Below are 26,568 nucleotides of genomic sequence, written 5' to 3'. Positions count from 1 at the left end.
GATATAGTTGGGTTTACCTGTAAATCAGGTGAGAGAGTTCATACATCAAGGTCTTGTGCTATGGCATGAGGTAGGGCTATGCACATGCTCCTGATGCAGTCTGGTAACAGTGTACTGTCTGCCTTCCCATGTGAAAGCAAATTGATGCTGTGACTCTGGCAACAGGGGAAAGGAAAAAAATACATTGGCCATATCTATTACAGCATACTATTTCTTTCCTCTGATACTCTTACCACTAAGGTCACTATGCAGCAGTTATGGTAGGACGCAGTTGGTTAACTGACAATAATCAACTGTCATTCTCCAGTTGCCATCTGATTTACTTTTCATTCACTGCCCAGACAGGGCTGTTATACTCAGAGGTTGCATACCTGATCACAACTCTGCCATGGTGTCAGAGAACTCTGAACGTCCTCCCAGTACTCAGTACTGCTTCACAAACCACAGCTCTTGGTGACAGTATTGTAAGAGGCTCCCATTAAAACAGTTGCTTTGAAAATTCTAAATGTGAACTTCCCCACTTTAGTCTGCACTGTCTGTTGCTGCAGCACATTCATTCCAATTACATTTTCAGGTAACACGGCTAACAGTACTTGGGCTTCCATTGGTGGTCTTTCTCCAGTAGCCAATCAATTCTCTTATTTCCCGTGCTTTCATTATATTTCCCCCTAAACCCTCTACTTGCACCAGGGGCCCCTCGTGTTAGTTGGGATCTGTGTCCACCAAAGCATTAACCCTTTGTTTGCTCTCATCTCCCCACCACAAAGTAACAGTCATGTAAGGTTATGGGTGGAAAGGCTTCATTATCCTGACTGACCCCACCCCTACCAGAAAGGTTGGGGGAATTTGGGTCATTTTGGATCAATCCTTATGGAGGTCCATCATTCTCTCAATCAGCCTCTCCACCTAAACCCAGGAGTTGATTCTCTGTCCAAGTGAGGGGCACTAGGCTCGACCTTCTTATTATCACAATGATGTTCCCATAAGGCATTCATGGCTCCCATGGGCATACCATCAACCTTCACTTTATTCACTATTTCCTTTAACAGAACTTGAAACATCTCCCTGCGAGTTAGCCAGAGGTTTCTGCTTGCATTATTTCTAATGTTTCCCATTCCTTCCTTTGACTTCAAAACTCTGACTCTCATTTCCCCATCATTAATTTTGTTAATGTATGTGCCTGATTCAATATATCGTCATCCTCGTCTAAACCTGGACAGCCTTCTGGAAACTCCTGAAACTCACCCCCTTCCTTCAGCAAACACAGGTTCCAATGGTGCCTTCCAGCTCATGGGAGGGCAACATGTTGGCCGCAGCCACAAAGCCATAGGTGTTGTCCGTCCACCCTGGTGCCTTAATCTCAGTCTCTTCGTCAGAAATGCCCTGCTTGCAAAGTATAGCACCTATTCTGCTGAATCCTGCCAACTATGTCAGTTTATAATGAAAATTATTTTAAAATTCATATCAGGGCATTTGCATATGTATTTGCAAACAAAGGGAGGCAGTTCACATGTGTTAAACCACAAGAAAACACTATTAGAACCAGCACAAATGCAATACAGAAGAAAAAACAAATGTCTACAGTAGTAGCAGTACAGAAGTCAAAGTAACACTTGCCTACCAAATGAGCTCATCTGCAGAATGTTGACCAACTTCATTCAGCCTTCCCCCCACCCTTTCTAACAGAATGGAGATACTCTAACTCTCATGACCTACTTGTCCCTATCCTCTCCAATTCTTAGTACTGTACTAGCACTGATCATGACTTAGCCTAAGGCACAACTCTCCCCTCTCTTCTCTCTCACTCACTCACTGTCACTCTCAAAGAAATTGCCCTTTCTTATATATTTAAAACCCCCTTCTGCTAGTACTTATAACTCCCTTGGTAGTACTAGCAGTACCCCTTATCTCTTATGACCTCGAACCCAAACGAACATGTTTTCCCTCATTTAAGGCTGCAGACTTGTACTTCCCTGGCATTCTCAAAACATTGCTGTGGACTGGTTTCGTGTACTTTCACAAAACAATCCCACTTCAACCCAACACCATTCTGTCTTGTAAATTTCCATTTTATTTTAGCTTTATTTCTTCAGCGGTTTGAACGGGGCACGACTGTGCAAGCAAGTGGAGGTCAGCCAGTGAGAACAGCGGGAAGAGTTTAAAAAGAAGACAGATTTACAGAGCGAGCGTCAGAGGAGCAGGAGACAGAGTAGGAAGGTTTTGGCTTATCGGGGTTTAGGTGATAAGGAGTCAAGGCCAGGTAGGTTATCTGTTTAAAATAAAGACAGAAAGTATGTGTGTGAGGCAGGTTTTCTGTGCTCGGTGTCAGATGTGGGAGGTCTTGGTGGTCTCCTGGACAACCACATCTGCACCAGGTGTGTCGAGCTGCAGCTCCTTAGGGACCATGTTAGGGAACTGGAGATGCAGCTCGATGACCTTCGTCTGGTCAGGGAGAGTGAGGAGGTGATGGAGAGGAGTTACAGGCAGGTAGTTACCCCGGGACCACAGGAGACAGAGAAGTGAGTAACAGTCAGGAGAGGGAAGGGCAAAGGCAGATGCTAGAGAGTACCCCACTGGCTGTACCCCTTAAAAATAAGTGCTCCTGCTTGAGTACTGTTGGGGGGGACAGCCTACCTGGGGGAAGCAACAGTGGCCGTGCCCCTGCCACAGAGTCTGGCCCTGTGGCTCAGAGGGTAGGGAAAGGAAGAGGATGGCAGCAGTGATAGGGAACTCTATAGTTAGGGGGTCAGACAGGCGATTCTGTGGATGCAGGAAAGATACGCGGATGGTAGTTTGCCTCCCAGGTGCCAGGGTCTGGGATATTTCTGATCGCATCCACAATATCCTGAAGTGGGAAGAAGAACAGCCAGAGGTTGTGGTACATATTGGTACCAACGACATAGGTAGGAAAAGGGAGGAGGTCCTGAAAACAGACTACAGGGAGTTAGGAAAGAAGTTGAAAAGCAGGACCTGAAAGGTAGTGATCTGGGGATTACTGCCCATGCCACGTGACAGTGAGTATAGGAATAGAATGAGGTGGAGGATAAATGCGTAGCTGAGGGATTGGAGCGGGGGGCAGGGATTCAGATTTCTGGACTTTGGGGCAGGTGTGACCTGTACAAAAAGGACAGATTGCAATTGAATCAAAGGGGAACCGATATCCTGGCGGGAAGGTTTGCTAAGGCTGTTGGGGAGAGTTTAAACTAGAATTGCTGGGGGTGGGGTAGTAACTGAACTGAAGTGACAGAGAAAGGGAGATTGGCTCACAAACAGAGAAAGCTTGGAGACACTGTGAAAGAAAGGATAGGCAGGTGATGGAGAAGGGACGCACTCAGATTGATGGTTTGAGATGTCTATTTTAATGCAAGGAGTATTATGAATAAAGTGGATGAACTTAGAGTATGGATCAGCACTTGGAGCTATGACGTTGTGGTGGCCATTACAGAGACTTGGATGGTGCAGGGGCAGGAATGGCTACTTCAAGTGCCGAGTTTTAGATGTTTCAGAAAGGTCAGGGTGGGAGGCAAACGAGGTGGGGCATGGCACTGTTGATCAGAGATGGTGTCAGGGCTACAGAAAAGGAGGAAGCCATGGAGGGATTGTCTATGGAGTCTGTGGGTGGAAGTTAGGAACAGGAAGGGGTCAATAACTCTACTGGGTGTTTTTTTATAGAACATCCAATAGTAACAGGAACATCGAGGAGCAGATAAGGAGACAGATTCTGGAAAACAGGGTTGTTTTGATGGGAGATTTTAATTTCCCAAATATTGATTGGCATCTCCCTAAAGCAAGGGGTTTAGATGGGATGGGGTTTGTTAGGTTTGTTCAAGAAGGTTTCTTGACACAATATGTCAATAAGCCTACAAGAGGAGAGGCTGTACTTGATCTGGTATTGGGAAATGAACCTGGTCAGGTGTCATCTCTCAGTGGGAGAGCATTTTGGAGATAGTGATCACAATTCTATCTCCTTTACCATAACATTAGAGAGGGATAGGAACAGACAAGTTAGGGGAACGTTTAATTGGAGGAAGGGGAAATATGAGGCTATCAGGCAGGAACTTGGAAGCATAAATTGGAAACAGATGTTCTCAGGGAAACGTACAGAAGAAATGTGGCAAATGCTCAGGGGATATTTGCGTGGGGTTCTGAGTAGGTGCGTTCCAATGAGACATGGAAAGGACGATAGGTTACAGGAACCGTGGTGTACAAAGGCTGTCTAGTCAACTTTATCTAGTCAAGAAGAAAAGAAGAGCTTATGATAGGTTCAAAAAACCAGGTAATGGTAGGAATCTGGAAGGTTATAAGGCTAGCAAGAAGGGGCTTAAGAATGAAATTAGGACATTCAGAAGGGGCCATGAGAAGGCCTTGGCAAGCAGGATTAAGGAAGATCCCAAGGCATTCTACAAGTATGTGAAGAGCAAGAGGACAAGTCGTGAGAGAATAGGACCAACCAAGCGTGACAGTGGAAAGGTGTGTATGGAACCGGAGGAGATGGCAGAGGTACTTAATGAATACTTTGCTTCAGTATTCACTACGGAAAAGGATCTTGGTGATTGGAGGGATGACTTGTAGTGGACTGAAAATCTTGAGCTTGTAGATATTAAGGAAGAGGATGTGCTGGAGCTTTTGGAAAGCATCAAGTTGGACAAGTCACTGGGACTGGATGAGATGTACCCCAGACTGCTGTGTGAAGTGAGGGAGGAGATTGCTGAGCCTCTGGCAATGATCTTTGCATCATCAATGAGGAAGGGAAAAGTTCTGGAGGATTGGAGGGTTGCAGATGTTGTTCCTTTATTCAAGAAAGGGAGTAGAGGTAGCCCAGGAAATTATAGGCCAGTGAGTCTTACTTCAGTGGTTGTTAAGTTGATTGAGAAAATCCTGAGAGGCAGGATTTATGAACATTTAGAGAGGCATAATATGATTAGGAATATTCAGCATGGCTTTGTGAAAGGCAAGTCGTGCCTTACGAGCCTGATTGAATTTTTTGAGGATGTGGCTAAACACATTGATGAAGAAAGATCAGTAGATGTAGTGTATATGGATTTCAGCAAGGCATTTGACAAGGTACCCCATGCAAGGCTTATTGAGAAAGTAAGGAGGCATGGGATCCAAGGGGACATTGCTTTGTGGATCCAGAACTGGCTTGCCCACAGAAGGCAAAGAGTGGTTATAGACGGGTCATATTCTGCATGGAAGTCGGTGACCAGTGGAGTGCCTCAGGGATCTGTTCTGGGACTCTTACTCTTTGTGATTTTTATAAATGACCTGAATGAGGAAGTGGAGGGATGAGTTAGTAAATTTGCTGAAGACACAAAGGTTGGAGGTGTTGTGGATAGTGTGGAGGGCTGTCAGAGGTTAAAACGGGACATTGATAAGATGCAAAAATGGGCTGAGTTGTGGCAGATGGAGTTCAACCCAGATAAGTGTGAAGTGGTTCATTTTAGTAGGTCAAATATGATGGCAGAATATAGTATTAATGATAAGACTCTTGGCAGTGTGGAGGATCAGAGGGATCTTGGGGTCCAAGTCCACTGGACACTCAAAGCAGCTGTGCAGGTTGACTCTGTGGTTAATAAGGCGTACAGTGTATTGGCCTTCATCAATTGTTGAATTGAACTTAGGAGCCGAGGTAATGTTACAGCTATAAAGGACCCTGGTCAGACCCCATGTGGAGTACTCTGCTTAGTTCTGGTCATCTCACTACAGGAAGGACGTAGAAACCATAGAAAGGGCTCAGAGGATATTTACAAGGACTTTGCCTGGATTGGGGAGCATGCCTTATGAGAATAGGTTGAGTGAACTCGGGCTTTTCTCCTTTGAGCGGTGGAGGATGAGAGATGACTTGATAGAGGTGAACAAGATAATGAGAGACATTGATCGTGTGGATAGTCAGAGGCTTTTTCCCAGGGCTGAAATGGCTAGCATGAGAGGGTATAGTTTTAAGGTGGCTGGAGGTAGGTACAGAGGAGATGTCAGGGGTAAGCTTTTTATGCAGAGAGTGGTGAGTGCGTGGAATGGGCTGCTGTTGACCGTGGTGGAGGCGGATACGATAGGGTCTTTTAAGAGACTCCTGGATGGCTACATGGATCTTAGAAAAATAGAGGGCTATGGGTAAAGCGTAGGTAGTTCTAAGGTAGGGACATGTTCGGCACAGCATTGTGGGCCGAAGGTCCTGTATTGTGCTGTAGGTTTTCTGTTTCTGTACACCAAGGGGAATCACAATTAACTCTTTCTGTTGATCTGTGTCAGGAATCCTGCCTGGATCAATTTTGCCCCATCAAAACGTTTTGCAATTATGCCCTTTCCACTACATTTCCTTCCTCACAGGCTTTACATGCTGGATCTGCAAATGTTTGTACTTTCGCACCAGCTGTCCCCTCCTTTGACCCATCACTCTGGTTTGCATCCCCTCCCCCCCCCACTGCTGATCTAGTTTAAACCCTTCCCAACCGCTCTAGAAAACTGCTCACAAGATTATTGGCTAACCTCAAGTTCAGATGTGACCTATCCCTTCTGGGGACGGTCATACCTTCCCCAGAAGAGATCCCAATATTCCATTAATCTGAAACCCTGCCACTTACACCAATTCTCCAGCCACACATTCATCTGCCAAATCATCCTTACTTCACAGGCAGCAATCCAGAGATTACCATCCTTGAGTTTCTACTTTTCAGCTTCCTACCTAGCTCCCTATATTCTCCCTTAAAGGCCTCATCCCTTTTTCCACCTATATTGTTGGTACCATAATGTACCGTGAGTTCTGGCTGCTTATCCTCTCCCTTAAGAATGCTGAGGCTCTGATTGAAATGTCCCTAACCCTGGCATCTGGGAGGTAACGCACCATCTCGGAGTATCTCTGTCATGTCCACAGAATCTCCAGACAGCTCCTCTGAATATTTAATTCCTTATCACCACAGCACTCCATTTCTCCCTACTCCCCTTCCAGACCACAGGGGCAGATTCAGTGCCAGAGACTTGGTTGCTGCAGCTTTTCCCTCCTCCCTACAGAATCTAAAGTGGTATACTGATTATTGAAGAGAACAGCCATAGGGCTACTCCGCACTCTCTAACCAATCCCTTTCCCTGCCTCGGAAATTTAGGTGTAGCTCCCTGTAGGTCTTCTCTATCACCTCCTTATTTTCCTGAATCAGCCAAAGGATATCCAGTTCCAATTCCTTAATATGATCTTTAAGATTTTCAAATGTCTCAAATGTCGGTATCAAGGAAACTCGAGGTTTCCAAATCCCCCACATCACGTGTGAGAAGGACACTATTGACTTGGGATACATTCTCACTACTGTAGCTAGGCACTAATAGATAGAGAACCCTGACAGAAGCCTTAATCTAGCCTCTGCTTCGTCCTTGCTGAAACCTCTTGAGGCAAAGCCTTTGTTCCCCACTCTAACTCTGTCCCACTCACATTATGGCTGCTCTCCTTAAATCTATCTTCTTTTTAGAAACATAGAAAACCTGCAGCACAATACAGGCCCTTCAGCCCACAAAGTGTCCTTACCTTAGAAATTATCTAGGGTTACCCATAGCCCTCTATTTTTCTGAGCTCCATGTACCAAGAGTCTCCTAAAAGACCCTATAGTGTCTGCCTCCACCACCGTTGCTGGCAGTCCATTCCACGCACCCACCACTCTCTGAGTGAAAAAACTTACCCTTGACATCTCCTCTGTACCTACTTCCAAGCACCTTAAAACTGTGCCCTCTCGTGCTAGCCATTTCAGCCCTGAGAAAAACCTCTGACTATCTACACGATCAATGCCCCTCATCATCTTATACGTCTATCAGGTCACCTCTCATCCTCCATCACTGCAAGGAGAAAAGGCCGAGTTCACTCAACCTATTCTCATAAGGCATGCTCCCCAATCCAGGCAACGTCCTTGTAAATATCCTCTGCACCCCTTTTATGGTTTCCACATCTTTCCTGTAGTGAGGCAACCAAAACTGAGCACAGTACTCCAAGTGGGGTCTAACCAGAGTCCTATATAGCTGCAACATTACCTCTCAACTCCTAAACTCAATCCCACGATTGATGAAGGCCAATGCACTGTATGCTTTCTTAAACACAGTCAACCTTCACAGAGGCTTTGAGTATCCTATGGACTCAGACCCTAAGATCCCTCTGATCCTCCACACTGCCAAGAGTTCTACCGTTAATACTATATTCTGTCATCATATTTGACTGAGCAAAATGAAACATCTCCCACTTATCTGGGTTGAACTCCATCTGCCACTTCTCAGCCCAGTTTTGCATCCTATCAATGTCCTGCTGTAACCTCTGACAGCCCTCCACACTATCCACAACACCACCAATCTTTGTGTCATCAGCAAATTTACTAACCCATTCCTTCACTTCCTCATCCAGGTCACTTATAAAAATTGCGAAGAGTAGGGGTCCCAGAACAGGTCCCTGAGGCACACCACTGGTCACCGACCTCCATGCAGTTTATGGCCCGTCTAGAACCACTCTTTGCCTTCTGTGGGCAAGCCAGTTCTGGATCCACAAAGCAATGTCCCCATGGATCCCATGCCTGCTTACTTTTTCAATAATCCTTGAATGGGATACCTTATCAAATGCCTTGCTGAAATCCACATACACTACATCTACTGCTCTACCTTCATCAATGTGTTTAGTCACATCCTCAAAAAATTCAATCAGGTTCATAAGGCACAACCTGCATTTCACAAAGCCATGCTGACTATTCCTAATCATATTTGCTGCTCCAAATGTTCATAAATCCTTCCTCTCAGGATCTTCTCCATCAACTTACCAACCGCTGAAGTAAGACTCACTGGTCTATAATTTCCTGAGCTATCTCTACTCCCTTTCTTGAATTCTTGAACAACATCAAGAAATCTTCTGGAACCTCTCCTGTCCCCATTGATAATGCAAAGGTCATCGCCAGAGGTTCAGGAATCTCCCCCTTCGCCTCCACCAGTAGCCTGGGGTACATCTCTTCTGGTCCGGTGACCTATCCAACTAGATGCTTTCCAAAAGTTCCAGCACATCCTCTTTCTTAATATCTACATGCTCAAGCTTTATTTTTATTGGCCCTATTAACCCAAACCATCTCCAAAGAATGTTCCAACAGGCCTGCTTGCTTTTAAAATCCAGGGCTTAAAACTCCACAAACAACTGTCTGCACAATCTCAATCCCAATCTCAGGAGTCTATTCTCTGACCATAAACATGTCAGCTGTTTGATTTGCAAAATCATTCCTACTGAGGTCATCAAGGTAGCTTTTGCATAGATGTGATGTGTCAAAGGGCCTAACTCTGCTCCCATATGGTCAAATGTGCAGGGTTTCTGCAGAACGATTCAGCCTGTTTCCTGTTGGTCTTTATATTATTGGTATCCAACAGGATGGTTTGAGTATCTTAGAAACAGCTGATCTCTTGGAACTTTCATGTGCAACTCTCTCTAGATTTAAAGAGAATGGTGCAAAAAGCAAAAAAAAATCCTATTGGTGGTACTTATGTCAGCAAAAACACCTTATAAATGAGAGAGGTCAGAGGAGAATGGCCAGACTGGTTCAAGTAGCAACTTAAATAGCCACGTATTAGACATAGGAGCAGAATTAGGCTGCCTGAACCATTGAGTCTGCTCTGCCATTGAATTATGGCTGATCTTTTTTTCAAACTCCTCCTCAACCCCGGTTCCCGGCCTTCTCCCTGTAACCTTTCATGCCATGTCCAATCAAGAACCTATCAACCTCCGCCTTAAATACACCCAACAACCTGGCCTCCAGTTCCCGGCTTTCTCCCCATAACCTTTGATGCCGTGTCCGATCAAGAAACTATCAATCTCCGCCTTAAATACACCCAACGACCTGGCCTCCACAGCTGCCTTAAATACACCCAACGACCTGGCCTCCACAGCTGCCTTAAATACACCCAACGACCCGGCCTCCACAGCTGCCTTAAATACACCCAACGACCCGGCCTCCACAGCTGCCTAAAATACACCCAACGACCCGGCCTCCACAGCTGCCTTAAATACACCCAACGACCTGGCCTCCACAGCTGCCTTAAATACACCCAACGACCCGGCCTCCACAGCTGCCTTAAATACACCCAACGACCCGGCCTCCACAGCTGCCTAAAATACACCCAACGACCCGGCCTCCACAGCTGCCTTAAATACACCCAACGACCCGGCCTCCACAGCTGCCTTAAATACACCCAACGACCCCCCCCTGGCCTCCACAGCTGCCTTAAATACACCCAACGACCCGGCCTCCACAGCTGCCTTAAACACACCCAACGACCCGGCCTCCACAGCTGCCTAAAATACACCCAACGACCCGGCCTCCACAGCTGCCTAAAATACACCCAACGACCCGGCCTCCACAGCTGCCTAAAATACACCCAACGACCCGGCCTCCACAGCTGCCTTAAATACACCCAACGACCCGGCCTCCACAGCTGCCTTAAATACACCCAACGACCCGGCCTCCACAGCTGCCTTAAATACACCCAACGACCCGGCCTCCACAGCTGCCTTAAATACACCCAACGACCCCCCCCTGGCCTCCACAGCTGCCTTAAATACACCCAACGACCCGGCCTCCACAGCTGCCTAAAATACACCCAACGACCCGGCCTCCACAGCTGCCTAAAATACACCCAACGACCAGGCCTCCACAGCTGCCTAAAATACACCCAACGACCCCCCCTGGCCTCCACAGCTGCCTTAAATACACCCAGTGACCCCCCCCCCCTGGCCTCCACAGCTGCCTTAAATACACCCAACGACCCCCCCTGGCCACCACAGCTGCCTTAAATACACCCAACGACCCCCCCTGGCCTCCACAGCTGCCTTAAATACACCCAGTGACCACCCCTGGCCTCCACAGCTGCCTTAAATACACCCAACGACCCCCCCTGGCCTCCACAGCTGCCTTAAATACACCCAACGACCCCCCCTGGCCTCCACAGCTACCTTAAATACAACCAACGACCTGGCCTCCACAGCTGCCTTAAATACACCCAACGACCCGGCCTCCACAGCTGCCTTAAATACACCCAACGACCCGGCCTCCACAGCTGCCTTAAATACACCCAACGACCCGGCCTCCACAGCTGCCTTAAATACACCCAACGACCCGGCCTCCACAGCTGCCTTAAATACACCCAACGACCCGGCCTCCACAGCTGCCTTAAATACACCCAACGACCCGGCCTCCACAGCTGCCTTAAATACACCCAACGACCCGGTCTCCACAGCTGCCTTAAATACACCCAACGACCCCCCCCTGGCCTCCACAGCTGCCTTAAATACACCCAACGACCCGGCCTCCACAGCTGCCTTAAATACACCCAACGACCTGGCCTCCACAGCTGCCTTAAATACACCCAACGACCTGGCCTCCACAGCTGCCTTAAATACACCCAATGACCTGGCCTCCACAGCTGCCTTAAATACACCCAATGACCTGGCCTCCACAGCTGCCTTAAATACACCCAACGACCCGGCCTCCACAGCTGCCTTAGATGCACCCAGTGACCCCCCCCTGGCCTCCACAGCTGCCTTAAATACACCCAACGACCCGGCCTCCACAGCTGCCTTAAATACACCCAACGACCCGGCCTCCACAGCTGCCTTAAATACACCCAACGACCCGGCCTCCACAGCTGCCTTAAATACACCCAACGACCCCCCCCCGGCCTCCACAGCTGCTTTAAATACACCCAACGACCCGGCCTCCACAGCTGCCTTAAATACACCCAACGACCCGGCCTCCACAGCTGCCTTAAATACAACCACCGACCCCCCCCTGGCCTCCACAGCTGCCTTAAATACACCCAACGACCCCCCCCTGGCCTCCACAGCTGCCTTAAATACACCCAACGACCCGGCCTCCACAGCTGCCTTAAATACACCCAACGACCCCCCCCTGGCCTCCACAGCTGCCTTAAATACACCCAACGACCTGGCCTCCACAGCTGCCTTAAATACACCCAACGACCTGGCCTCCACAGCTGCCTTAAATACACCCAGTGACCTGGCCTCCACAGCTGCCTTAAATACACCCAATGACCCCCCCCTGGCCTCCACAGCTGCCTTAAATACACCCAATGACCCCCCCCTGGCCTCCACAGCTGCCTTAAATACACCCAACGACACCCCCCCTGGCCTCCACAGCTGCCTTAAATACACCCAACGACCCCCCCCCTGGCCTCCACAGCTGCCTTAAATACACCCAACGACCCCCCCCCTGGCCTCCACAGCTGCCTTAAATACACCCAACGACCTGGCCACAGCTGCCTTAAATACACCGAACGACCCCCCCCTGGCCTCCACAGCTGCCTTAAATACACCCAACGACCCCCCCCTGGCCTCCACAGCTGCCTTAAATACACCCAACGACCCCCCCCGGCCTCCACAGCTGCCTTAAATACACCCAACGACCTGGCCTCCACAGCTGCCTTAAATACACCCAACGACCTGGCCTCCACAGCTGCCTTAAATACACCCAACGACCCGGCCTCCACAGCTGCCTTAAATACACCCAACGACCTGGCCTCCACAGCTGCCTTAAATACACCCAACGACCCCCCCCTGACCTCCACAGCTGCCTTAAATACACACAACGACCTGGCCTCCACAGCTGCCTTAAATACACCCAACGACCTGGCCTCCACAGCTGCCTTAAATACACCCAGTGACCTGGCCTCCACAGCTGCCTTAAATACACCCAATGACCCCCCCCCTGGCCTCCACAGCTGCCTTAAATACACCCAACGACCCCACCCTGGCCTCCACAGCTGCCTTAAATACACCCAACGACCCCCCCCTGGCCTCCACAGCTGCCTTAAATACACTCAACGACCCCCCCCCTGGCCTCCACAGCTGCCTTAAATACACCGAACGACCCCCCCCCTGGCCTCCACAGCTGCCTTAAATACACCCAACGACCTGGCCACAGCTGCCTTAAATACACCCAACGACCCCCCACTGGCCTCCACAGCTGCCTTAAATACACCCAACGACCCCCCCCGGCCTCCACAGTTGCCTTAAATACACCCAACGACTCCCCCCCGGCCTCCACAGCTGCCTTAAATACACCCAACGACCCGGCCTCCACAGCTGCCTTAAATACACCCAACAACCCGGCCTCCACAGCTGCCTTAAATACACCCAACGACCCGGCCTCCACAGCTGCCTTAAATACACCCAACGACCCGGCCTCCACAGCTGCCTTAAATACACCCAACGTCCCGGCCTCCACAGCTGCCTTAAATACACCCAACGGCCCGGCCTCCACAGCTGCCTTAAATACACCCAACGACCCGGCCTCCACAGCTGCCTTAAATACACCCAACGACCCGGCCTCCACAGCTGCCTTAAATACACCCAACGACCCGGCATCCACAGCTGCCTTAAATACACCCAACTACCCGGCCTCCACAGCGGCCTTAAATACACCCAACGACCCGGCCTCCACAGCTGCCTAAAATACACCCAACGACCCGGCCTCCACAGCTGCCTTAAATACACCCAAAGACCCCGCCCCCCACGGCCTCCACAGCTGCCTTAAATACACCCAACGACCCGGTCTCCACAGCTGCCTTAAATACACCCAACGACCCCCCCCTGGCCTCCACAGCTGCCTTAAATACACCCAACGACCTGTCCACAGCTGCCTTAAATACACCCAACGACCCCCCCCTGGCCTCCACAGCTGCCTTAAATACACCCAACGACCCCCCCCTGGCCTCCACAGCTGCCTTAAATACACCCAACGACCCCCCCCGGCCTCCACAGCTGCCTTAAATACCCAACGACCCGGCCTCCACAGCTGCCTTAAATACACCCAACGACCAGGCCTCCACAGCTGCCTTAAATACACCCAACGACCCGGCCTCCACAGCTGCCTTAAATACACCCAACGACCCGGCCTCTACAGCTGCCTTAAATACACCCAATGACCCGGCCTCCACAGCTGCCTTAAATACACCCAACGACCCGGCCTCCACAGCTGCCTTAAATACACCCAATGACCCGGCCTCCACAGCTGCCTTAAATACACCCAACGACCCGGCCTCCACAGCTGCCTTAAATACACCCAACGACCCCCCCTGGCCTCCACAGCTGCCTTAAATACACCCAACGACCCGGCCTCCACAGCTGCCTTAAATACACCCAACGACCCGGCCTCCACAGCTGCCTTAAATACACCCAACGACCTGGCCACAGCTGCCTTAAATACACCAACGACCCCCCCCGGCCTCCACAGCTGCCTTAAATACACCAACGACCTGGCCACAGCTGCCTTAAATACACCCAACGACCACCCCCCTGGCCTCCACAGCTGCCTTAAATACACCCAACGATCTGGCTACAGCTGCCTTAAATACACCCAACGACCCCCCCCTGGCCTCCACAGCTGCCTTAAATACACCCAACGACTCCCCCTGGCCTCCACAGCTGCCTTAAATACACCCAACGACCCCTCCCGGCCTCCACAGCTGCCTTAAATACACCCAACGACCCGGCCTCCACAGCTGCCTTAAATACACCCAACGACCTGGCCTTCCACAGCTGCCTTAAATACACCCCAACGACCCGGCCTCCACAGCTGCCTTAAATACACCCAACGACCCGGCCTCCACAGCTGCCTTAAATACACCCAACGACCCGGCCTCCACAGCTGCCTTAAATACACCCAACGACCCGGCCTCCACAGCTGCCTTAAATACACCCAACGACCCGGCCTCCACAGCTGCCTTAAATACACCCAACGACCCGGCCTCCACAGCTGCCTTAAATACACCCCAACGACCCCCCCTGGCCTCCACAGCTGCCTTAAATACACCCAACGACCCGGCCTCCACAGCTGCCTTAAATACACCAAATGACCCGGCCTCCACAGCTGCCTTAAACACACCCAACGACCTGGCCTACACAGCTGCCTTAAATACACCCAACGACCCGGCCTCCACAGCTGCCTTAAATACACCCAACGACCCGGCCTCCACAGCTGCCTTAAATACACCCAACGACCTGGCCTCCACAGCTGCCTTAAATACACCCAACGACCTGGCCTCCACAGCTGCCTTAAATACACCCAACGACCCGGACTCCACAGCTGCCTTAAACACACCCAACGACCCGGCCTCCACAGCTGTCTTAAATACACCCAACGACCCGGCCCTCCACAGCTGCCTTAAATAAACCCAACGACCCGGCCTCTACAGCTGCCTTAAATACACCCAACGACCCGGCCTCCACAGCTGCCTTAAATACAACCAACGACCCCCCCCCCTGGCCTCCACAGCTGCCTTAAATACACCCAACGACCCCCCCTGGCCTCCACAGCTGCCTTAAATACACCCAACAACCTGGCCTCCACAGCTGCCCTTAAATACACCCAACGACCTGGCCTCCACAGCTGCCTTAAATACACCCAACGACCTGGCCTCCACAGCTGCCTTAAATATACCCAGTGACCTGGCCTCCACAGCTGCCTTAAATACACCCAATGACCCCCCCAGCCTCCACAAGCTGCCTTAAATTCACACAACGACCCCACCCTGGCCTCCACAGCTGCCTTAAATACAACCAATGACCCCCCCCCTGGCCTCCACAGCTGCCTTAAATACACCCAACAACCCCCCCCCTGGCCTCCACAGCTGCCTTAAATACACCCAATCACCCCCCCTTGGCCTCCACAGCTGCCTTAAATACACCCAACGACCCTGGCCACAGCTGCCTTAAATACACCCAACTACCCCCCCTGGCCTCCACAGCGCCTTAAATACACCCAACGACCCCCCCCTGGCCTCCACAGCTGTCTTAAATACACCCAACGACCCGGCCTCCACAGCTGCCTTAAATACACCCAACGACCTGGCCTCCACAGCTGCCTTAAATACACCCAACGACCTGGCCTCCACAGCTGCCTTAAATACACCCAACGACCTGGCCTCCACAGCTGCCTTAAATATACCCAGTGACCTGGCCTCCACAGCTGCCTTAAATACACCCAATGACCCCCCCCAGCTCCACAGCTGCCTTAAATTCACACAACAACCCCACCCTGGCCTCCACAGCTGCCTTAAATACACACAACGACCCCCCCCCTGGCCTCCACAGCTGCCTTAAATACACCCAACAACCCCCCCCCCTGGTCTCCACAGCTGCCTTAAATACACCCAATCACCCCCCCCTGGCCTCCACAGCTGCCTTAAATACACCCAACGACCTGGCCACAGCTGCCTTAAATACACCCAACGACCCCCCCCCTGGCCTCCACAGCTGCCTTAAATACACCCAACGACCCCCCCCCCGGCCTCCACAGCTGCCTTAAATACACCCAACGACCCGGCCTCCACAGCTGCCTTAAATACACCCAATGACCCGGCCTCCACAGCTGCCTTAAATACACCCAACGACCCGGCCTCCACAGCTGCCTTAAATACACCCAACGAACCCCCTGGCCTCCACAGCTGCCTTAAATACACCCAACGACCCGGCCTCCACAGCTGCCTTAAATACACCCAACGACCCCCCCTGGCCTCCACATCTGCCTTAAATACACCCAACGACCCGGCCTCCACAGCTGCCTTAAATACACCCAACGACCCGGCCTCCACAGCTGCCTTAAATACACCCAACGACCCGGCCTCCACAGCTGCCTTAAATACACCCAACGGCCCGGCCTCCACAGCTGCCTTAAATACACCCAACGACCCGGCCTCCACAGCTGCCTTAAATACACCCAACGACCCAGCCTCCACAGCTGCCTTAAATACACCCAACGACCTGGCCTCCACAGCTGCCTTAAATACACCCAACGACCCGGCCTCCACAGCTGCCTTAAATACACCTAACGACCCGGCCTCCACAGCTGCCTTAAATACACCCAACGACCTGGCCTCCACAGCTGCCTAAAATACACCCAACGACCCGGCCTCCACAGCTGCCTTAAATACACCCAGTGACCTGGCCTCCACAGCTGCCTTAAATACACCCAACGACCCGGCCTCCACAGCTGCCTTAAATACACCCAACGACCTGGCCTCCACAGCTGCCTTAAATACACCCAACGACCCGGCCTCCACAGCTGCCTTAAATACACCCAACGACCCGGCCTCCACAGCTGCCTTAAATACACCCAACGACCCGGCCTCCACAGCTGCCTAAAATACACCCAACGATCCGGCCTCCACAGCTGCCTTAAATACACCCAATGACCCGGCCTCCACAGCTGCCTAAAATACACCCAACGACCTGGCCTCCACAGCTGCCTTAAATACACCCAACAACCCCCCCCCCCTGGCCTCCACAGCAGCCTTAAATACACCCAACGACCCGGCCTCCACAGCTGCCTTAAATACTCCCAACGACCCGGCCTCCACAGCTGCCTTAAATACACCCAACGACCCGGCCTCCACAGCTGCCTTAAATACACCCAACGGCCCGGCCTCCACAGCTGCCTTAAATACACCCAACGACCCGGCCTCCACAGCTGCCTTAAATACACCCAACGACCCGGCGTCCACAGCTGCCTTAAATACACCCAACGACCCGGCATCCACAGCTGCCTTAAATACACCCAACTACCCGGCCTCCACAGCGGCCTTAAATACACCCAAAGACCCGGCCTCCACAGCTGCCGAAAATACACCCAACGACCCGGCCTCCACAGCTGCCTTAAATACACCCAACGACCCCGCCCCCCCCGGCCTCCACAGCTGCCTTAAATACACCCAACGAACCGGTCTCCACAGCTGCCTTAAATACACCCAACGACCCGGCCTCCACAGCTGCCTTAAATACACCCAACGACCCGGCCTCCACAGCTGCCTAAAATACACCCAACGACCCGGCCTCCACAGCTGCCTTAAATACACCCAACGACCCCCCCCCTGGCCTCCACAGCTGCCTTAAATACACCCAACGACCCGGCCTCCACAGCTGCCTTAAATACACCCAACGACCCCCCCTGGCCTCCACAGCTGCCTTAAATACACCCAATGACCCGGCCTCCACAGCTGCCTTAAATACACCCAACGACCCCCCCCTGGCCTCCACAGCTGCCTTAAATACACCCAACGACCCCCCCCGGCCTCCACAGCTGCCTTAAATACCCAACGACCCGGCCTCCACAGCTGCCTTAAATACACCCAACGACCCGGCCTCCACAGCTGCCTTAAATACACCCAACGACCCGGCCTCCACAGCTGCCTTAAATACACCCAACGACCCGGCCTCCACAGCTGCCTTAAATACACCCAACGACCCGGCCTCCACAGCTGCCTTAAATACACCCAACGACCCGGCCTCCACAGCTGCCTTAAATACACCCAACGACCCGGCCTCCACAGCTGCCTTAAACACACCCAACGACCCGGCCTCCACAGCTGCCTTAAACACACCCAACGACCCGGCCTCCACAGCTGCCTTAAATACACCCAACGACCCGGCCTCCACAGCTGCCTTAAATAGACCCAACGACCCGGCCACCACAGCTGCCTTAAATACACCCAACGACCCGGCCTCCACAGCTGCCTTAAATACACCCAACGACCCGGCCTCCACAGCTGCCTTAAATACACCCAACTACCCGGCCTCCACAGCTGCCTAAAATACACCCAACGACCCGGCCTCCACAGCTGCCTTAAATACACCCAACGACACCCCCCCCCGGCCTCCACAGCTGCCTTAAATACACCCAACGACCCGGCCTCCACAGCTGCCTTAAATACACCCAACGGCCCGGCCTCCACAGCTGCCTTAAATACACGCAACGACCCGGCCTCCACAGCTGCCTTAAATACACCCAACGACCCGGCCTCCACAGCTGCCTTAAATACACCCAACGACCCGGCCTCCACAGCTGCCTAAAATACACCCAACGACCCGGCCTCCACAGCTGCCTTAAATACACCCAACGAACCCCCCCTGGCCTCCACAGCTGCCTTAAATACACCCAACGACCCGGCCTCCACAGCTGCCTTAAATACACCCAACGACCCCCCCTGGCCTCCACAGCTGCCTTAAATACACCCAATGACCCGGCCTCCACAGCTGCCTTAAATACACCCAATGACCCGGCCTCCACAGCTGCCTTAAATACACCCAACGACCTGGCCTCCACAGCTGCCTTAAATATACCCAGTGACCTGGCCTCCACAGCTGCCTTAAATACACCCAATGACCCCCCCAGCCTCCACAGCTGCCTTAAATTCACACAACGACCCCACCCTGGCCTCCACAGCTGCCTTAAATACACCCAACGACCCCCCCCCTGGCCTCCACAGCTGCCTTAAATACACCCAACAACCCCCCCCCTGGCCTCCACAGCTGCCTTAAATACACCCAATCACCCACCCCTGGCCTCCACAGCTGCCTTAAATACACCCAACGACCTGGCCACAGCTGCCTTAAATACACCCAACGACCCCCCCCCTGGCCTCCACCGCTGCCTTAAATACACCCAACGACCCCCCCCCCGGCCTCCACAGCTGCCTTAAATACACCCAACGACCCGGCCTCCACAGCTGCCTTAAATACACCCAATGACCCGGCCTCCACAGCTGCCTTAAATACACCCAACGACCCGGCCTCCACAGCTGCCTTAAATACACCCAACGACCCCCCCTGGCCTCCACAGCTGCCTTAAATACACCCAACGACCCGGCCTCCACAGCTGCCTTAAATACACCCAACGACCCGGCCTCCACAGCTGCCTTAAATACACCCAACGACCCCCCCTGGCCTCCACATCTGCCTTAAATACACCCAACGACCCAGCCTCCACAGCTGCCTTAAATACACCCAACGACCCGGCCTCCACAGCTGCCTTAAATACACCCAACGACCCGGCCTCCACAGCTGCCTTAAATACACCCAACGACCCGGCCTCCACAGCTGCCTTAAATACACCCAACGACCCGGCCTCCACAGCTGCCTTAAATACACCCAACGACCCGGCCTCCACAGCTGCCTTAAATACACCCAACGACCTGGCCTCCACAGCTGCCTTAAATACACCCAACGACCCGGCCTCCACAGCTGCCTTAAATACACCTAACGACCCGGCCTCCACAGCTGCCTTAAATACACCCAACGACCTGGCCTCCACAGCTGCCTAAAATACACCCAACGACCCGGCCTCCACAGCTGCCTTAAATACACCCAGTGACCTGGCCTCCACAGCTGCCTTAAATACACCCAACGACCCGGCCTCCACAGCTGCCTTAAATACACCCAACGACCAGGCCTCCACAGCTGCCTTAAATACACCCAACGACCCGGCCTCCACAGCTGCCTTAAATACACCCAACGACCCGGCCTCCACAGCTGCCTTAAATACACCCAACGACCCGGCCTCCACAGCTGCCTAAAATACACCCAACGATCCGGCCTCCACAGCTGCCTTAAATACACCCAATGACCCGGCCTCCACAGCTGCCTAAAATACACCCAACGACCTGGCCTCCACAGCTGCCTAAAATACACCCAACGACCCGGCCTCCACAGCTGCCTTAAATACTCCCAACGACCCGGCCTCCACAGCTGCCTTAAATACACCCAACGACCCGGCCACAACAGCTGCCTTAAATACACCCAACGGCCCGGCCTCCACAGCTGCCTTAAATACACCCAACGACCCGGCCTCCACAGCTGCCTTAAATACACCCAACGACCCGGCGTCCACAGCTGCCTTAAATACACCCAACGACCCGGCATCCACAGCTGCCTTAAATACACCCAACTACCCGGCCTCCACAGCGGCCTTAAATACACCCAACGACCCGGCCTCCACAGCTGCCTAAAATACACCCAACGACCCGGCCTCCACAGCTGCCTTAAATACACCCAACGACCCCGCCCCCACCGGCCTCCACAGCTGCCTTAAATACACCCAACGACCCGGTCTCCACAGTTGCCTTAAATACACCCAACGACCCGGCCTCCACAGCTGCCTTAAATACACCCAACGACCCGGCCTCCACAGCTGCCTTAAATACACCCAACGACCCGGCCTCCACAGCTGCCTTAAATACACCCAACGACCCGGCCTCCACAGCTGCCTTAAATACACCCAACGACCCGGCCTCCACAGCTGCCTTAAATACACCCAACGACCCGGCCTCCACAGCTGCCTTAAATGCACCCAACGACCCGGCCTCCACAGCTGCCTTAAACACACCCAACGACCCGGCCTCCACAGCTGCCTTAAATACACCCAACGACCCGGCCTCCACAGCTGCCTTAAATAGACCCAACGACCCGGCCACCACAGCTGCCTTAAATACACCCAACGACCCGGCCTCCACAGCTGCCTTAAATACACCCAACGACCTGGCCTCCACAGCTGCCTTAAATACACCCAACGACCCGGCCTCCACAGCTGCCTTAAATACACCCAACTACCCGGCCTCCACAGCTGCCTTAAATACACCCAACGACCCAGCCTCCACAGCTGCCTAAAATACACCCAACGACCCGGCCTCCACAGCTGCCTTAAATACACCCAACGACACCCCCCCCCGGCCTCCACAGCTGCCTTAAATACACCCAACGACCCGGCCTCCACAGCTGCCTTAAATACACCCAACGGCCAGGCCTCCACAGCTGCCTTAAATACACCCAACGACCCGGCCTCCACAGCTGCCTTAAATACACCCAACGACCCGGCCTCCACAGCTGCCTTAAATACACCCAACGACCCGGCCTCCACAGCTGCCTAAAATACACCCAACGACCCGGCCTCCACAGCTGCCTTAAATACACCCAACGACCCCCCCCCTGGCCTCCACAGCTGCCTTAAATACACCCAACGACCCGGCCTCCACAGCTGCCTTAAATACACCCAACGACCCCCCCTGGCCTCCACAGCTGCCTTAAATACACCCAATGACCCGGCCTCCACAGCTGCCTTAAATACACCCAACGACCCGGCCTCCACAGCTGCCTTAAATACACCCAACGACCCCCCCTGGCCTCCACAGCTGCCTTAAATACACCCAACGACCCGGCCTCCACAGCTGCCTTAAATACACCCAACGACCCGGCCTCCACAGCTGCCTTAAATACACCCAACGACCCGGCCTCCACAGCTGCCTTAAATACACCCAACGACCCGGCCTCCACAGCTGCCTTAAATACACCCAACGACCTGGCCTCCACAGCTGCCTTAAATACACCCAACGACCTGGCCTCCACAGCTGCCTTAAATACACCCAACGACCTGGCCTCCACAGCTGCCTTAAATATACCCAGTGACCTGGCCTCCACAGCTGCCTTAAATACACCCAATGACCCCCCCAGCCTCCACAGCTGCCTTAAATTCACACAACGACCCCACCCTGGCCTCCACAGCTGCCTTAAATACACCCAACGACCCCCCCCCTGGCCTCCACAGCTGCCTTAAATACACCCAACAACCCCCCCCCTGGCCTCCACAGTTGCCTTAAATACACCCAATCACCCCCCCCTGGCCTCCACAGCTGCCTTAAATACACCCAACGACCTGGCCACAGCTGCCTTAAATACACCCAACGACCCCCCCCTGGCCTCCACAGCTGCCTTAAATACACCCAACGACCCCCCCCCTGGCCTCCACAGCTGCCTTAAATACACCCAATGACCCCCCCCCAGCCTCCACAGCTGCCTTAAATACACCCAACGACCCGGCCTCCACAGCTGCCTTAAATACACCCAATGACCCGGCCTCCACAGCTGCCTTAAATACACCCAACGACCCGGCCTCCACAGCTGCCTTAAATACACCCAACGACCCCCCCTGGCCTCCACAGCTGCCTTAAATACACCCAACGACCCGGCCTCCACAGCTGCCTTAAATACACCCAACGACCCGGCCTCCACAGCTGCCAAAAATACACCCAACGACACCCCCCCCCGGCCTCCACAGCTGCCTTAAATACACCCAACGACCCGGCCTCCACAGCTGCCTTAAATACACCCAACGACCCACCCTGGCCTCCACATCTGCCTTAAATACACCCAACGACCCGGCCTCCACAGCTGCCTTAAATACACCCAACGACCCGGCCTCCACAGCTGCCTTAAATACACCCAACGACCCGGCCTCCACAGCTGCCTTAAATACACCCAACGGCCCGGCCTCCACAGCTGCCTTAAATACACCCAACGACCCGGCCTCCACAGCTGCCTTAAATACACCCAACGACCCGGCCTCCACAGCTGCCTTAAATACACCCAACGACCTGGCCTCCACAGCTGCCTTAAATACACCCAACGACCCGGCCTCCACAGCTGCCTTAAATACACCCAACGACCCGGCCTCCACAGCTGCCTTAAATACACCCAGTGACCTGGCCTCCACAGCTGCCTTAAATACACCCAACGACCCGGCCTCCACAGCTGCCTTAAATACACCCAACGACCCGGCCTCCACAGCTGCCTTAAATACACCTAACGACCCGGCCTGCACAGCTGCCTTAAATACACCCAACGACCTGGCCTCCACAGCTGCCTAAAATACACCCAACGACCCGGCCTCCACAGCTGCCTTAAATACACCCAGTGACCTGGCCTCCACAGCTGCCTTAAATACACCCAACGACCCGGCCTCCACAGCTGCCTTAAATACACCCAACGACCTGGCCTCCACAGCTGCCTTAAATACACCCAACGACCCGGCCTCCACAGCTGCCTTATATACACCCAACGACCCGGCCTCCACAGCTGCCTTAAATACACCCAACGACCCGGCCTCCACAGCTGCCTAAAATACACCCAACGATCCGGCCTCCACAGCTGCCTTAAATACACCCAATGACCCGGCCTCCACAGCTGCCTAAAATACACCCAACGACCTGGCCTCCACAGCTGCCTTAAATACACCCAACAACCCCCCCCCCCCCTGGCCTCCACAGCAGCCTTAAATGCACCCAACGACCCGGCCTCCACAGCTGCCTTAAATACACCCAACGACCCGGCCTCCACAGCTGCCTTAAATACACCCAACGACCCGGCCTCCACAGCTGCCTTAAATACACCCAACGGCCCGGCCTCCACAGCTGCCTTAAATACACCCAACGACCCGGCCTCCACAGCTGCCTTAAATACACCCAACGACCCGGCCTCCACAGCTGCCTTAAATACACCCAACGACCCGGCATCCACAGCTGCCTTAAATACACCCAACTACCCGGACTCCACAGCGGCCTTAAATACACCCAACGACCCGGCCTCCACAGCTGCCTAAAATACACCCAACGACCCGGCCTCCACAGCTGCCTTAAATACACCCAACGACCCCGCCCACCCCGGCCTCCACAGCTGCCTTAAATACACCCAACGACCCGGTCTCCACAGCTGCCTTAAATACACCCAACGACCCGGCCTCCACAGCTGCCTTAAATACACCCAACGACCCGGCCTCCACAGCTGCCTTAAATACACCCAACGACCCGGCCTCCACAGCTGCCTTAAATACACCCAACGACCCGGCCTCCACAGCTGCCTTAAATACACCCAACGACCCGGCCTCCACAGCTGCCTTAAATACACCCAACGACCCGGCCTCCACAGCTGCCTTAAATACACCCAACGACCCGGCCTCCACAGCTGCCTTAAATACACCCAACGACCCGGCCTCCACAGCTGCCTTAAATGCACCCAACGAACCGGCCTCCACAGCTGCCTTAAGCACACCCAACGACCCGGCCTCCACAGCTGCCTTAAACACACCCAACGACCCGGCCTCCACAGCTGCCTTAAATACACCCAACGACCCGGCCTCCACAGCTGCCTTAAATAGACCCAACGACCCGGCCACCACAGCTGCCTTAAATACACCCAACGACCCGGCCTCCACAGCTGCCTTAAATACACCCAACGACCTGGCCTCCACAGCTGCCTTAAATACACCCAACGACCCGGCCTCCACAGCTGCCTTAAATACACCCAACTACCCGGCCTCCACAGCTGCCTTAAATACACCCAACGACCCGGCCTCCACAGCTGCCTTAAATACACCCAACGACCTGGCCTCCACAGCTGCCTTAAATACACCCAACGACCTGGCCTCCACAGCTGCCTTAAATACACCCAACGACCTGGCCTCCACAGCTGCCTTAAATATACCCAGTGACCTGGCCTCCACAGCTGCCTTAAATACACCCAATGACCCCCCCAGCCTCCACAGCTGCCTTAAATTCACACAACGACCCCACCCTGGCTTCCACAGCTGCCTTAAATACACCCAACGACCCCCCCCCGGCCTCCACAGCTGCCTTAAATACACCCAACGACCCGGCCTCCACAGCTGCCTTAAATACACCCAACGACCCCCCCTGGCCTCCACAGCTGCCTTAAATACACCCAATGACCCGGCCTCCACAGCTGCCTTAAATACACCCAACGACCCGGCCTCCACAGCTGCCTTAAATACACCCAACGACCCCCCCTGGCCTCCACAGCTGCCTTAAATACACCCAACGACCCGGCCTCCACAGCTGCCTTAAATACACCCAACGACCCGGCCTCCACAGCTGCCTTAAATACACCCAACGACCCGGCCTCCACAGCTGCCTTAAATACACCCAACGACCCGGCCTCCACAGCTGCCTTAAATACACCCAACGACCTGGCCTCCACAGCTGCCTTAAATACACCCAACGACCTGGCCTCCACAGCTGCCTTAAATACACCCAACGACCTGGCCTCCACAGCTGCCTTAAATATACCCAGTGACCTGGCCTCCACAGCTGCCTTAAATACACCCAATGACCCCCCCAGCCTCCACAGCTGCCTTAAATTCACACAACGACCCCACCCTGGCCTCCACAGCTGCCTTAAATACACCCAACGACCCCCCCCCTGGCCTCCACAGCTGCCTTAAATACACCCAACGACCCGGCCTCCACAGCTGCCTTAAATACACCCAACGACCCCCCCTGGCCTCCACAGCTGCCTTAAATACACCCAACGGCCCGGCCTCCACAGCTGCGTTAAATACACCCAACGACCCGGCCTCCACAGCTGCCTTAAATACACCCAACGACCCGGCCTCCACAGCTGCCTTAAATACACCCAACGACCTGGCCTCCACAGCTGCCTTAAATACACCCAACGACCCGGCCTCCACAGCTGCCTTAAATACACCTAACGACCCGGCCTGCACAGCTGCCTTAAATACACCCAACGACCTGGCCTCCACAGCTGCCTAAAATACACCCAACGACCCGGCCTCCACAGCTGCCTTAAATACACCCAGTGACCTGGCCTCCACAGCTGCCTTAAATACACCCAACGTCCTGGCCTCCACAGCTGCCTTAAATACACCCAACGACCCGGCCTCCACAGCTGCCTTAAATACACCCAACGACCCCCCCTGGCCTCCACAGCTGCCTTAAATACACCCAACGACCCGGCCTCCACAGCTGCCTTAAATACACCCAACGACCCCCCCTGGCCTCCACATCTGCCTTAAATACACCCAACGACCCGGCCTCCACAGCTGCCTTAAATACACCCAACGACCCGGCCTCGACAGCTGCCTTAAATACACCCAACGACCCGGCCTCCACAGCTGCCTTAAATACACCCAACGG

Source organism: Hypanus sabinus, chromosome 19 (assembly GCF_030144855.1).
Source record: "Hypanus sabinus isolate sHypSab1 chromosome 19, sHypSab1.hap1, whole genome shotgun sequence".
In the NCBI taxonomy this organism is placed as follows: Eukaryota; Metazoa; Chordata; class Chondrichthyes; order Myliobatiformes; family Dasyatidae; genus Hypanus; species Hypanus sabinus.
This window is presented reverse-complemented; position numbering follows the sequence as displayed.